Raw genomic sequence first — 14,989 nt, 5'->3', positions numbered from 1 at the left:
GGGGAAAGTAGGACTTAGCAAAATTTTGATGCGGGGGGTGGTTAACTCGAACTAGCAGTAGCGCACGTACAGAAGACGCGCTATAGCTAACTTATCTACAGCGCGTTTTGGGGAAAACCGCTACTGCTAATGGAAGCAGTTATTTCTTTTGTTTAGTAAAAACATCAAAAATATACATTGGTCATCATTGATCTTTTTGTGTACAATCTAAATAGTCAACATGAATCCTCACTGTACCTGTATAGGTACAGGCGAGGATTCATATTGCAACCACAAATCATACACATATAGTTCAATGAAGACCAAGTGCTCGAGATAGGTTGAGAAGCAACATATTTAAGGTGGTAAACACCTTGTTCGCTTAGCAGTATGGGACTAAACTTAATTAGTTGCGGTCATACTTAGCAGCAACGAGTTTTGAGCAAAACCGCTGCTACTAAGTTCTTTAGCAGTAGCGCGTCCATGGGAAGGGCGCTACTACTATATCTTTCCTGGAGGCAACACCGTGGCAATTATAGTAGTAGCGCTCTTTTCACCTAGAGCGCTACTGCTACTCAGTCATTAGCAGCGCTCTTTTCTAAAGCTCGTTGCTGCTAATTAGCAGTAGCGTCTATTTTTAGACCGCGCTGCTGCTAAGATTCTGTGTATAAGGTTTTCCCTAGTAGTGCAAGATCGAACCCAAAGCTAAGCACTTCTCCCATGGCAAGAAAAACCAATCTAGTAGGCCAAACCAAACTGATAATTCGAAGAGACTTGCAAAGATAACCAATCATACATTGTCGTGGGTTTGTCACGGCAGATGTCCTTGTGAAAGGACTTAGTCGTGGAGCCATCGCAACGGGTTAGCTTAAAGGGGTTAAACCGGACACAGGGACACGGGGGAGTTTATACTAGTTCGGCCCCTTCGATGAAGGTAAAAGCCTACGTCTAGTTGTGATTGGTATTGCTAGGGTTTCGAAGGCCAAGGAGCGGATCCGCTTTGTCTGGCTCTCGAGTTATTATCTGTCCCTAAACCGCCGCCGGGTCGTCCCTTTATATACTTAGGTTGACGCCCGCCGGTTTACAGAGTCCCGAAGCCGGATCATAAACATGTCCGGTTCGGTCTCTACACTTCCTATCTTACAATGCAAGTTACATAATTAGGTCGGTTTACATCTACAGGCCTTAACTCGCCTCTGGGCCTTGGGCCTTCATAAAGCGCCATCATTCTTATGTCTTCATGGGCTTCTAATCTTCATAAAGCTATTCCGGCTACTCCTGGTTGGTTTACATCCAGTAGTAATATCCCCAACATCAGGCCCCAGATTGGTTTGAACTGGTTCATGTCAATCTTCAACACTTAGAAAAACTCCTCCTTTGCATCTTCACCTTGATCTTGTAAATCGTCGTGACGTCATATTCCAGGACCATGATAAACCGCCCTGACGTCATCTATCCGTTGAAGCTGAGGATTACCTTCATTAATGCATATCCAGTCATCGAGGCGACACCATTATTAATTATCCATTTTTGAGCTCCTCGATTCCCGCACTTGTCGCTTTATCGCTTCGCCTTATAAATAGGGCCACGGGTCCTTATCATTTTTCCCCTTCGTCTCCCTCGCTTCTTCTTCCTCCTTGCGACACCTCTACCCCTAAGCACCGCCGCTGTCACTGAGTTTCTTCTCTGCTTCGACAAAGGCCGCTGCATCAACCTGACTGTTACCAGAGAACTGCGGCGTTCCTCCGTTGCTTCAACAGTCACTGTAAGTCCTTTTCTCCCCCCCTGTAGATCTGTCTAGGGTTTCCCTATTCTTCGTAGTTCATTGAAGTACATCGAAGTTTTGGTGCTGCTCTTTCCTATTCCTCCTTAGTCTATAGATAGAAAATCTCAATGTTGATATATTCCGCGTAATGATTTATTTTTCGCTACCACCACAAACTTTTTGCACACGAAAAACTGATCTGAACTTTTACAACCTGCTTTGTGTCGTACCCTTTGAGGTCAAAATATTTTTTGCCTTTCCTATCTTAAAGTAGATCTAAAACTTTCAAGTAATCTTGTGAAACTTGGTTTTCCTTACTTGCCTTAGATCTGTACCTTCCGCATCACACCACCGGTTTACCTTTATAGAAAGCAAGCTATCACATGCCATTAGTCCCCTTGTAAACTGGCAAACCCTTTTTACCTCCATTGTTATACTCCGGTTTAACAACATGTGCATACCTTTGTTCTGATATTGTCTTGCTATTCATTATTGTATCAGTCTCCTGTTTATGCAATTCCACACATTTGTATATGTTTATTTCATTGCATCTTGCGCTCCATCATGAATGACTCGTAAACCGGCATTTCCTTTTTCAGCTTTTTCTTTTCACAATGGCCAAACAGTTTGCCGCTTGCAACTGGGCTCCTTCTCGGATCACCCAAGAACAATTGAACGAAATGGTTAGTATTGGCACCTTGCCAAAGAAGATAGAGATCCGGTGAAGAGTTCCAGGAACAGAAAACCCTCCTACGCCGAGGCAGGGTGAGGTAGTGATCTTTGTCGACCACATAGGCCGTGGCTTCAAACCGCCAGGGTTGAAGTTTTTCCGGGATGTTCTTGCCAGTTTCCAACTCCATCCTCAAGATATTGGACCCAACTCAGTGTCCAATATATGCAACTTCCAAGTTTTCTGTGAAGCATACTTACAAGAAGAACCCACTGTTGAGCTGTTCCGGGACTTTTTTCATCTGAATCGGCGTACAGAGTTTGTAAATGGCCCCAATACAGAACTTGGTGGCGTCTCTATTCAAAAGCGGACGGAAGTTTAGTTCCCTCATGCCAAACTGCACAGTCACCCTAAGGAATGGAACCAGACTTGGTTCTACTGCAGAGATACCTCTCCTGAAGATGAGAATCCTCTTCCAGGCTATCGTGATCACCGACTTTCCAACACCCATCCAATGCCACAATGCTTAAGTTCTGCAGAACGGGCCAAATAAGCCCCTCAACTCGCCAAGCTCCGGGCCTTTATGGCCAACGGTTTAACAGGCGTTGATTTCGTGCGATGTTGGATATCTTGGAGTGTCTTGCCGCTAAGCCGTCGCCCCGGTTTAATGTGTGCGTATACCGGTGATGTTGAAGACCCCCAACACTATATCAACATTCAGGTAACCGATGAAGAGGTCACTGAAGGCGTAAAGAAAATTTTGAATGAATCAGAATCAGTCTGTCGTCAAACCGGCTTGAACCCCTTCTACACTCAGAATAAACCGCCTGCTGTGAGCACTATACTTCCTTTTTATCTTTGATATCTTTAACTTGTTCAACTTGTAATCCTTCTTGTATTTATGTATGAATAGGGTGATGATCCCTTCTGGAAACGGAAATCCGCAGATAAAGCGGTAAAGCCATCCATGGATAAAGTGGCCAAACCATCCCGTCCCAAAACCAAAGCCGTCAAGCATACCTCAAAGCGGAAAACGGCTGACCGGATCAATATGGAACTTGATGAAGATGCCGATGATCTGGAAGTTGAGGTAGAACTTGACTCACTTGGCTCCCTTTTCATGCACCTCATTAACAATGATCTTTATCAGGGGGACGTTGAAGGCAGCCAAGCTGATGATGTAGAGGTAATTACCCTTTCCTCCGGTTCAGACTCTATGCCAACACAAAAAACCCGTCAAGCAGTCCGGAAGGTAAGCTTTTCTCATCCTCTTGCTTATTTGGATCCAACAATTATTTTGAAGACGCAGCAACATGAAGCTCGCTGGACAACCCGGCACAATGGCCAACAGGTCACTTCGGCTGGTTTACCTGATACCCCGGTTTGGAAGTGTCGGTTTGAGGACTCTCCCACTTCTAACAATTCTTATCCCAAGGCAGGTTATTTCAGACAACCTCTTAATCCGTCCGATTCAAATTATCAGGTGACACCTCCCTCATCCTCTGGCGAGTCGACAACAACCCAACTCCCTCCTCTAAAAAATGTGGCTGGGTAAGCTTTTAAACCCTTTCTTCCAATGCGTTACAAATCTTGAATAAGATGATAACCCTCTTTTAATTTTGTTTGTAGAGCCAAAGCCAGACTCAGCAAGAAAGCCCGGGTCAACAATCCGTCAGAAGACCAGGTAGTTTTGAAGAAGAGCAGAGAAGTGAACCGGACCAAACTCGTGAACCGGAGGGTCCTCATCCTGAAGCCGCCTCTGATGAATCGCCCCTCCAAGATCGGAATACTGATGAACCCCCAGAAGCTGATCTTGCTGTGCCTGACACTGAACCGACAGCCCCAAACCGGGCTAGTCCGGTGAGAGGTACTGAGACTCTGTCATCACCCACAAAAACCACTGAAGGCCAAGGAGATGATGTTATCATTACTGGCATGGGCCTCAGCTCTCCTGGCCATCCCGTAATCTTGGCTCAACATAGTGCCAAGGAAGAGCGTGCTGCTAGGGAAAAGGGCAAATGGAGTACTGACTTATCAAGTTATGCCCATCTCAATGCTGAAGAACTTCACTCCGTTTCTTAAACCGCCTGCACTCAAACCGTGACTATGAAGCCGGTTTGGTGAACTTGATGAAGGAACGCTATGAGGTATTTTCATCTCCCTTTACTTGTTGATTCCCAAGTTGAAATACTAGCCCAAGTAGCCCCCAAGGGCCGTTTTATGATGTTAATTGTAAACCAGGTCTTTGTAACACTTTAAGTCTCTCCTACTGACCTTTAAAATGTCAGGTCCTTAGTGAAAACCAAGACCGATACTTTACCAATGTAATTATATAGCTTTCCTCATCGTAGCCCCCAAAGGCCGGTTTAGCTTTGCAAGGCAATCCGGGTTTTAATCCATGCGTCCGTTTTGAACAGATGTATATTAGCCCCCAAGTGTCAAGGATAATGCTTGCATTGTCCAGGAGACTTCTAAAAGATGTAGTGAATCAGAGCAAATAGGCATTAGCCCCAAAGTATGAAGTGCATAACTTGTTATACGCTTTGTACTGAGAAAATATATATCCTGTTGTTGACATATCTTCACTGTTGCAGGCCGAACTAAGCAATAGAGATGCCCGAACTGCTGACTTGCAAGAGAACGTGAAGTCCCAACAAGCAGAAGCTGCGAAAGCCAAAGAGGAACTGACCAAAGCCCTGGCAGCGATGGAAAAGCCGAAGGAGTCTTTTAACAAAGATCGTGCTGACTAGCAAACCGAGAAGGCCGGTTTAACCAAAAAAGCTGAGGATGCCAAAGCAGCCCTGAAACCAATTGTATATGAACTAGCTGGTTTGAAACGGCAAATCGACGCCATGACTTCCGCTGTCTTTGGTAAGTATCTCCTTATGCAGTTTGTCCAATTCATGGAACCTTATTATTTACCAGAATGCTGATTTTAAACCGTGACAGGCACTCGTATTGCTCATCTGGGCACAGATACGAGGATGAAGCTTAAAGCGGCTTATACCTTGATTGAACAACTGTACTCTGGGTCACAACGGGCTATTTGCACTGCGGCTTACAATAAACCGGCGCCATCACTGATAAAGGAAACTCTTGAGAAGCTGGCCATGTTACCAGCCCGGATTACCGAACTGAAGAAGGCAGCTGCAAGAGCAGGAGCATTAACTGCACTAATCTGAGCCAAGGCATGGATTCCAGATCTTGAAGCGAAGGACATCATTAAAGGATATCCAGGTGTGAAGGAGGACGGTTCAAACTTCGACAATGATGACCTCCGAAGGCTGACCAAAGAAATGCGGCCAATAGCCAGCAAACTGGCAGAGGACACATACTTGTCTCATTTCCAACCGGCTTATGACGCTGAAGGGAAGAGACATCCTGCCGAAATCCATGAAGTCGAAGAACTTGTGCCTCCAATCCGTAAGCATACTTACGCTCCTAACATTAACCCCTCCAGCCTTATCCATGAAGAAGCCGTATTTCAAGCTTTAACCGGAATCGATTGGTCGATGGTTGATTTCCAGCATCTAGGGAGGGATGAAGAGGAAGTCATCGCACCACCTGACCCTCAACCGTCAAACCATCTAGACGAAGCGTCTTAAACCGGCAGCCGGTTTACCATCTATTGTGTGCCAATGCTTAAAAAACAACTATTCAATTGGAGCCTATTTGGAAGCTTCATGTAATAGGATAGCAAAAACTCCTTTATCTGTCATGCCATCGAGCATGTTTTATGACGCTTTGGTAATGTGAAAACTTGCTCCACCTTTTGGGATCTATTTATGCATAACCCATGATGAGTTGTGTTCCTGGATACAAGGAACTTAAAAAGTGTCCTAGTGGTTTACCACTGGACGGGTCATGATGCCCAAGAATAGACAATACTTGGATGGATAATCAAAGTTTGTATATAAAAAAATAACATGTGCAACATACCTCGTTGGCTGACCAACTGCTTGTATGGTAAAGGTGTAAACACCAATCCGGAGCAGTGATAACTCCGTCTTTATTTTGCCGGATTATGATAATAAACCGTACCGGGATATGATAATCACCGGGTTTTCCTTATAACACTAGCGGCTTGTTAGTCAAAACCAGACCGGGGTAATGAACGCCGGTTTATAACTGATCATGTAATGACAACTTGTAGTTGAAAGCCAAGCTGGGTCAAGGACACCGGTTTATCAGAAGATATTAGGAACCTCAAATAAAGGCGAAAAGCTTAGCAAATAGGACTCAAAAAAGAAATATGCGAGGCTTTTTACGAGCTGCCAGGCTCCAAATCGAGGCTTTTCATGGGCTGCCAGGCCTCTGAGTTAAACCATTTAACAAAGCCTTTTAAGACGGGCCTCCAAAAAACCAATCGTCGTTTTAACTTTGACAAGTTTAGGGTCTGTATAAGATTGGCTTGTCAAACGTTCGGCGGGTCGTACCAGGATTACCTGGACAGGAGTGGCTTACTTGATGAAGGCAGGTTAACCTGGGGTTTTAGGTGAATACACCAGCTTCCAAGCCGTGGCTTGATAGCCAATTACAAGGGTCCTTTCAAACTCTTTGTTGCTTTGCACAAAGAGCCCCCAAGTAAGTTTGTGAGCTGTGCTCAATGGGTGCCCATGTTTGAGTTTGTGCTTTGTGCAACACTCTCTTTAGCCCCACATAATTTCCTTTGTGGCTTAACACCGATCAAGAGGTGTAGCTATGGTGTGTTAACAACGAAGCCCCCTAGTGAAATCCCTTTGTGGTGTTTAAACCGATCAAGAGGTGTAGCTATGGTGTGACAATAACCAAGCCCTCTAGTGATATCTATTTGTATCCATGCGGATGCAGAGACCGGTTTAACAAAACTTTGCTTTGTCAGTAGAAACTTTTGTAGGCACACACATGATATAAAAAGAACAGAGACCCCTCTTTATTCGAGGCTCCGGTTTATTATATAATATATACATTGTCATAAATATGTACATATGAAGGAAGCATGTGGCTTAAGTATAGTAAGGCCGAAGAAGAGCTATATTCCACGGCCGCTTGATCTCCTCCTTCGATTTACGTGGGTCTTTGTGCTCTCGAACATCAATGAGGTAGTATGACCCGTTGTGCAGATTCTTGCTAACCACAAAAGGTCCTTCCCAAGGTGGGGATAACTTGTGCATATCAGTCTGATCCTGGATGAGCCGGAGCACCAGATCGCCTTCTTGAAAAGTTCTGGTCTTAACCCGGCGTCTGTGATAATGTCGGAGATCTTGTTGGTAAATCGCCGAACATGCTGCTACAAGATCATGCTCCTCATCTAACAGGTCCAGAGAATCCTAACGTGCCTTCTCATTATCAGCTTCAACATAAGCCGTTACACAGGGCGAATCGTGATGGATGTCATTAGGAAGAACCGACTCCGCTCCATAAACCATGAAGAAAGGTGTGTAACCCGTAGATCTGTTAGGTGTGGTGTTGATGCTCCATAACACAGAAGGTAATTCCTCCACCCAACAACCCGGTGTCCACTTCAAAGGAACCATAAGCTGGGGTTTAATACCTCGCAAAATTTCTTGATTTCCCCTCTCACCCACCGATGCTATATCAAGCTGGATGTGCTCATGTTGGCAAAATTCCTCCATCTCTCCCTTTGACAGATTGGTACCATTATCTGTTATAATACTGTGTGGAAAGCCAAACCGAAATATCACCTTTTTGATGAACTGAACCGCCATGGCCACATCACACTTACTGACTGGCTCTGCTTCCACCCATTTGGTGAACTTGTCCACTGCCACTAATAAGTGGGTCTTTTTGTCCTTGGAGTGCTTAAAGGGTCCAACCATATCAAGCCCCCAAGTCGCAAACGGACATGTTATTGGAATCATCCTCAACTCCTGAGCCGGAATATGAGCACGGCGTGCAAACTTTTGACAACCATCACAACGTTTGGCTACATCCTCAGCATCAGCATGAGCTGTTAACCAATAGAAACCGTGGCGAAAAGCTTTAGCCACCAAGGACTTTGAACCGGCGTGGTGACCACAATCCCCTTCATGGATTTCTCGCAAAATCTCACAACCCTCTTGAGGAGAAACACAACGTTGAATTGCCCCTGAGATGCTGTAACGATGTAATTCTCCGTTGAGTATAGTCATTGATTTAGAACGCCGGATTATCTGTCGGGCCGAGGTTTCATCCTCTGGTAACTTGCCCCGGTTCATGTAAGCTAGGTATGGGATTGTCCAATCCGGTATGACATGCAAAGCTGCAACCAATTGAGCCTCCGGGTCAAGAATAGCCAACTCCTTCTCTGTTGGTACCTTGACCGACGGATTATGCAGCACATCAAGAAAGACATTTGGTGGGACCGGTTTACGCTGAGAACCAACGCGGCTTAAAGCGTCCGCCGCTTCATTCTTTTGCTGGTCTATATGGTCCACCTGATAACCCTTGAAGTGACCAGCCACTGTGTCCACCTCTCGTCGATATGCAGCCATGAGTGGGTCATTAGAATCCCAAGTGCCAGACACCTATTGGGCCACCAGATCGGAATCCCCAAAGCACTTAACCCGGCTTAAGTTCATCTCCTTAGCCATCCGAAGACCGTGGAGTAAGGCCTCATATTCAGCTGCATTGTTATAACAAGGGAACATTAAACGGAGGACATAGCAAAACTTGTCACCTTGTGGGGAAGTTAGTATGACTTGATACGTCTCCGTCGTATCTACTTTTCCAAACACTTTTGCCCTTGTTTTGGACTCTAACTTGTATGATTTTAATGGAACTAACCCGGACTGACGCTGTTTTTAGCAGAATTGCCAGGGCGTTGTTTTATGTGCAGAAAACAAATATTCTCGGAATGACCTGAAACTCCACAGAACATCTTAGAAAAAATAAAAAAAAATCCTCGCCAAAGATGAAGACCAGGGGGCCCACACCCTTCTCACGAGGGTGCCCCCCCCTAGGGCGCGCCCCCTACCTCATGGGCCCCCAGGATGCCCTCCGACGCCAACTCCAACTCTATATATTTGCTCTTGGAGAGAAGAAATCATCGTGTTTTATGATACAGAGCCGCCGCCAAGCCCTAAAACCTCTTGGGAGGGCTGATCTGGAGTCCGTTCGGGGCTCCGGAGAGGGGGATTCGTCGCTGTCGCCATCATCAACCATCCTCCATCACCAATTTCATGATGCTCACCACCGTTCGTGACCAATTCCATCGTAGGCTTGCTGGACGGTGATGGGTTGGATGAGATTTATCATGTAATCGAGTTAATTTTTGTTAGGGTTTGATCCCTAGTATCCACTATGTTATGAGATTGATGTTTCTATGACTTTGCGATGCTTAATGCTTGTCACTAGGGCCCGAGTGCCATGATTTCAAAGATGAACCTATAATGTTTTCATGAATATATGCGAGTTCTTGATCCGATCTTGCAAGTCTATAGTCACCTACTATGTGTTATGATCCGGCAACCCCGAAGTGACAATAATCGGGACCACTACCGGTGATGACCATAGTTTGAGGAGTTCATGTATTCACTATGTGCTAATGCTTTGTCCCGATTCTCTATTAAAAGTAGGCCTTAATATCCCTTAGTTTCCAATAGGACCCCGCTGCCACAGGAGGGTAGGACAAAAGATGTCATGCAAGTTCTTTTCCATAAGCACGTATGACTATATACGGAATACATGCCTACATTACATTGATGAATTGGAGCTAGTTCTGTGTTGCCCTATGTTATGACTGTTACATGATGAACCGCATCCGGCATAATTATCCATCACTGATCATGTGCCTACGAGTTTTCCATATACTGGTTCTCGCTTATTTACTTTCCCGCTGCTAGTGTTACAATCACGACAAAATACCAAAAACATTACTTTTGCTGTCTTTACTTTTGTTGCCGCTACCACCACTATCATATTACCTTGCTACTAAACACTTTGCTGCAGATACTAAGTTTCCAGGTGTGGTAGAATTGACAACTCAGCTGCTAATACTTGAGAATATTCTTTGGCTCCCCTTGTGTCGAATCAATAAATTTGGGTTTAATACTCTACCCTCGAAAGATGTTGCGATCCCCTATACTTGTGGGTTATCAAGACTAATTTCTGGTGCCGTTGCCGGGGAGCATAGCTCTATTCTTTGAGTCACCTGGGATTTATATCTGCTGGACATTGTGAAGAACTTGAGAGATCCAAAAACCAAGATCTATCCCTCAACTACGAGGGGAGGTAAGGAACTGCCATCTAGCTCTACACTTGATTCACCTTCTGTTATGAGTAAGTTTGTGACACCTACACCTGCTTCTGCTATTCGTTCTGATATGTTGCATGTTATTGATGATGCCACTTCTGCTATGCATGATACTTATGATGAAACTGCTTCTATGCCTGATACTACGGTGCCCCTTGGTGAATTTCTTGATGAACAAATTGCTAGGGATAGAGAAAAAGAAATTATTGAATCTGAATACGATGATGATAGTGATGATGAAAATATGCCTGTTATTCTTGAGGGTTATCTTTTTGATATGGAATCTTCTGCCGCTCTTTTAGCTTGCAAAGATAGATATGAGCTCAAGAGGTTATTAGTTAAATGGACAAAGAATCACTTAGAGATAAAATGAAACCCGACCCTACTTTTGCTACTTCACCTATTTGTGTTCCTGATAAGGATTATGAATTCTCTGTTGATCCTGATATAATTACTTTGGTGGAATCTGATCTGTTTTATGGATATGAATCTGAAACTGTTGTGGCACATCTTACTAAGTTAAATGATATAGCTGCCCTGTTTACTAATGATGAGAGATCGCGTTACTTTTATATACTCAAAATATTTCCGTTGTCATTAAAGGGTGATGCTAAGATATGGTTTAATTCACTTGATCCTGGTTGTGTGCGTAGTCCCCAGGATATGATTTATTACTTCTCTGCTAAATATTTCCCTGCTCATAAGAAACAAGCTGCTTTGAGGGAAATATACAACTTCGTGCAAATTAAAGAAGAGAGTCTCCCACAAGCTTGGGGGAGGCTTCTCAAGTTACTTAATGCTTTACCTAATCATCCTCTTAAGAAACCTGAAATACTTGATATCTTTTATAATGGACTAACCGATGCTTCCAGAGATTACCTGGATAGTTGTGCTGGTTCTCTTTTCAAGGAAAGAACACCGGATGAAGCTGAAATTCTATTGAATAATATGTTGACAAATGAAAATAATTGGGCACCTCCTGAGCCAGCTCCTGCTCCAACTACTGAGCCTATTCTTAAACCAACTCCGAAGAAGAGAGGTGTTCTATTTCTCAGTCCCGAAGATATGCAAGAGGCAAAGAAATCTATGAAAGAAAAAGGTATTAAAGCTGAAGATGTTAAGAATTTACCTCCTATTGAAGAAATACATGGTCTTAATATACCACCTGTTGAAGAAACATATGATCTCAATTCTTTATTTACTGAAGAACCTCCAGATCCTGATATCCCGACACAGGTAGTAAAGGTAAATTCTCTCTATAGATATGATAAAGCTGAAGTCCCTCCTACTAAAATTGCTAGTCAGTGCTTGGATGAGTTTGATAACTTTATGTTTAAGAAAGACGACTTCAGTGCTTATTTTGGTAGACAATTAAAAGAAAATGCTTATATGATTAGACGCTTGGGTGATTATATGGCTAATATTAAAGGTGAACTTAAACTTATTAGCAAACATGCTTCTGTGGTTACCACTCAAGTAGAAAAAGTACTTAAGGCTCTAAAAGAAGTGCTTGATGAAATAAATAGTAAGAAAAATGATTATGCTGTTAGAGTGGCTACTAGAACTGGTAGAATGACTCAGGAACCTTTGTATCCTGAAGGCCACCCTAAGAGAATTGAGCAAGATTCTGAAAGAAATAATATTGATGTTCCTAGTTCTTCTAAAAAGAAGAAGAAGAAAAATGATAGAACTGTGCAAACTTCTAGTGAACCTATTGATGAACCACCTGATAATCCAAATGATATATCTATGTTGGATGCTGAAACATAATCTGGTAATGAACATGAACCTAATGAAAATATTAATGATGATGTTCATAATAATGCTCAACCTAGTAATGATAATGATGTAGAAATTGAACCTGCTGTTGATCTTGATAACCCACAATCAAAGAATCCACATTATGATAAAAGAGACTTTGTTGCTAGGAAACATGGTAAAGAAAGGGAACCTTGGGTTCATAAACCCATGCCTTTTCCTCCGAAACCATCCAAGAAAAAGGATGATGAGGATGTTGAGTGCTTTGCTGAAATGATTAGGCCTATCTTTTTGCGTATGCGATTAACTGATGTGCTCAAAACAAATCCTTATGCTAAATATATGAAGGATATCATTACTAATAAAAGAAAGATACCGGAAGCCGAAATTTCCACCATGCTTGCTAATTATACTTTTAAGGGTGGAAACCAAAGAAACTTGGAGACCCCGGAGTACCTACTATACCTTGCTCCATTAAAAGAAATTATATTAGAACTGCTTTATGTGATCTTGGAGCCGGTGTTAGTGTTATGCCTCTCTCTTTATATCGTAGACTTGACTTGAATAAGTTGACACCTACTAAAATATCTTTGCAAATGGCTGATAAATCAACTGCTATACCTGTCGGTATTTGTGAGGATGTGCCTGTTGTGGTTGCAAACGTTACTATTTTAACGGACTTTGTTATTCTTGATATACCCGAGGATGATAGTATGTCTATTATTCTTGGAAGACCTTTTCTTAATACTGCAGGGGCTGTTATTGATTGCAACAAAGGCAATGTCACTTTTCATGTTAATGGTAATGAGCATACGGTACACTTTTCGAGGAAACAACCTCAAGTTCATAGTATCAACTCCATTGGAAAAATTCCATCGATTATAATTGGAGGTTTTGAATTTCCTCTTCCTACTGTCAAAAACAAATATGATATACTTATTATAGGGGATGTGCATATCCCCGTTGAGGTAACTTAGTGTTATTCAAAATTTCTCCGGTTTCATGATTATCTGAATGAGTTTGTTAACAAGACTTGATCAACCTTGTTAGTGGATTATTTTTTATGAGCATGAGATGGATGAAACTAGAAGCACAACCTTCTGTACCCCACTTTTACTTTCTGTTGTTTATATTAAATAAAGTAAAAATAGTATTTTTCTGTCTGTTTCCTGACTTATCCGTGCAATATAAAAATATCCCAAAAATAAAAGTCCTCAGAATTACATGCCAATTTAATATGATTTTTTCAGGAATATTTGAGGATTTACTGTGCAAAAATTATCGCGGGAGGAGCTTCCACCTGGCCACGAGGGTGGTGGGTGCCCCCCCTCTAGGGCGCCCCCCTGCCTCGTGGGCCCATGGTGGCCCTCCTCCACTTATCCCCGCACCCATCTTCTTCCTCTGTCTCACACAAACCTGAAAAACCAACCCAAGCACGAGTTCCAGCCACTTTTGCTGTGATTTTCGATCTCCTTGCTCAAAGCACCTCTTGCAAAACTGCTTGGGGAGATTGTTCCTTGGTATGTGACTCCTCCATTGGTCCAATTAGTTTTTGTTCTAGTGCTTTATTCCTTGCAAATTTGTGCTGCATAGGTGACCCTGTTCTTGAGCTTGCATGTCAAATTTATATGGTTCCAAGTAGTTCTAATGCTTGATATAGGCTCTAGGCACTTGTAGGAGTAGTTGCTATCAGTTTTATTGAAGTTGGTTCACTTTTATTTTGAAGTTACTAAAAATTTCAGAATTTTTCAGAGAAAAACAATACGCTTAGGAAAATGTTCCAAGGTGGTTCCTCTAAGAAGCAAGGACCCAGGATTACTATGCGCGATGCTGACAAGGATCCACCAAGAGACGCTCCGGTACGGCCTTGCGAATGGCCGTCGGAAAATTTTATGGACCGTGCGGGAATTAAAGAAGAATTCAAAGCATATTTGCGCAATGCCGGTCTTGAGGATTTTGAGGCTAACAAATGCCCCCAGTATCATGATCTCACAAGTTCATTTGTGAGGAGGTTTGAGTATTCATCTTCGCGTAATTCTCCTTCAGTCATGTTTGATCTCTATGACAAATCTTATACCATGGACTTAGAGGATTTCACTTCTTCTTGAAAACTTCCATCATGGGATAGTGTTAGGGATCCCCCTAAATCTGAATTTAGAAACTTTCTTTCTAGTTTAACTGTGGGGGAATCTAGAGATATAACGCAAGCTACCATAGGGAGCATTCACTTTCCTGCTATACATTATTTTGCTCTCTTCATCGGTAGATGCATAAATGCTAAGGATGAAGCATGTCACATGTGTGTCCCTGATCTTAGCATTCTTAGGAGTGCTGTGTTAGGAGACCAATCTTATCATATGGGAGCCATTGTAGCTCATAGGTTGCATCATAATAGACATAATGGAGATTTCTTTGGAGGAATTTATGCAACCTGCTTAGCTCATTTTCTTGAAATAGACATTCGTGAGGGTGATACGGAGTTGCCTCCTGCATATTTAGATTATGACTCTATGGCTTCGCACCAGTTTGTCGAGAGGCCTGAATCACCTCTCTTATATCGTTTAATTTTTTATAAATGACGTGT

Source organism: Triticum dicoccoides, chromosome 5A (genome assembly GCF_002162155.2).
Source record: "Triticum dicoccoides isolate Atlit2015 ecotype Zavitan chromosome 5A, WEW_v2.0, whole genome shotgun sequence".
Taxonomy (NCBI): domain Eukaryota; kingdom Viridiplantae; phylum Streptophyta; class Magnoliopsida; order Poales; family Poaceae; genus Triticum; species Triticum dicoccoides.
This window is presented reverse-complemented; position numbering follows the sequence as displayed.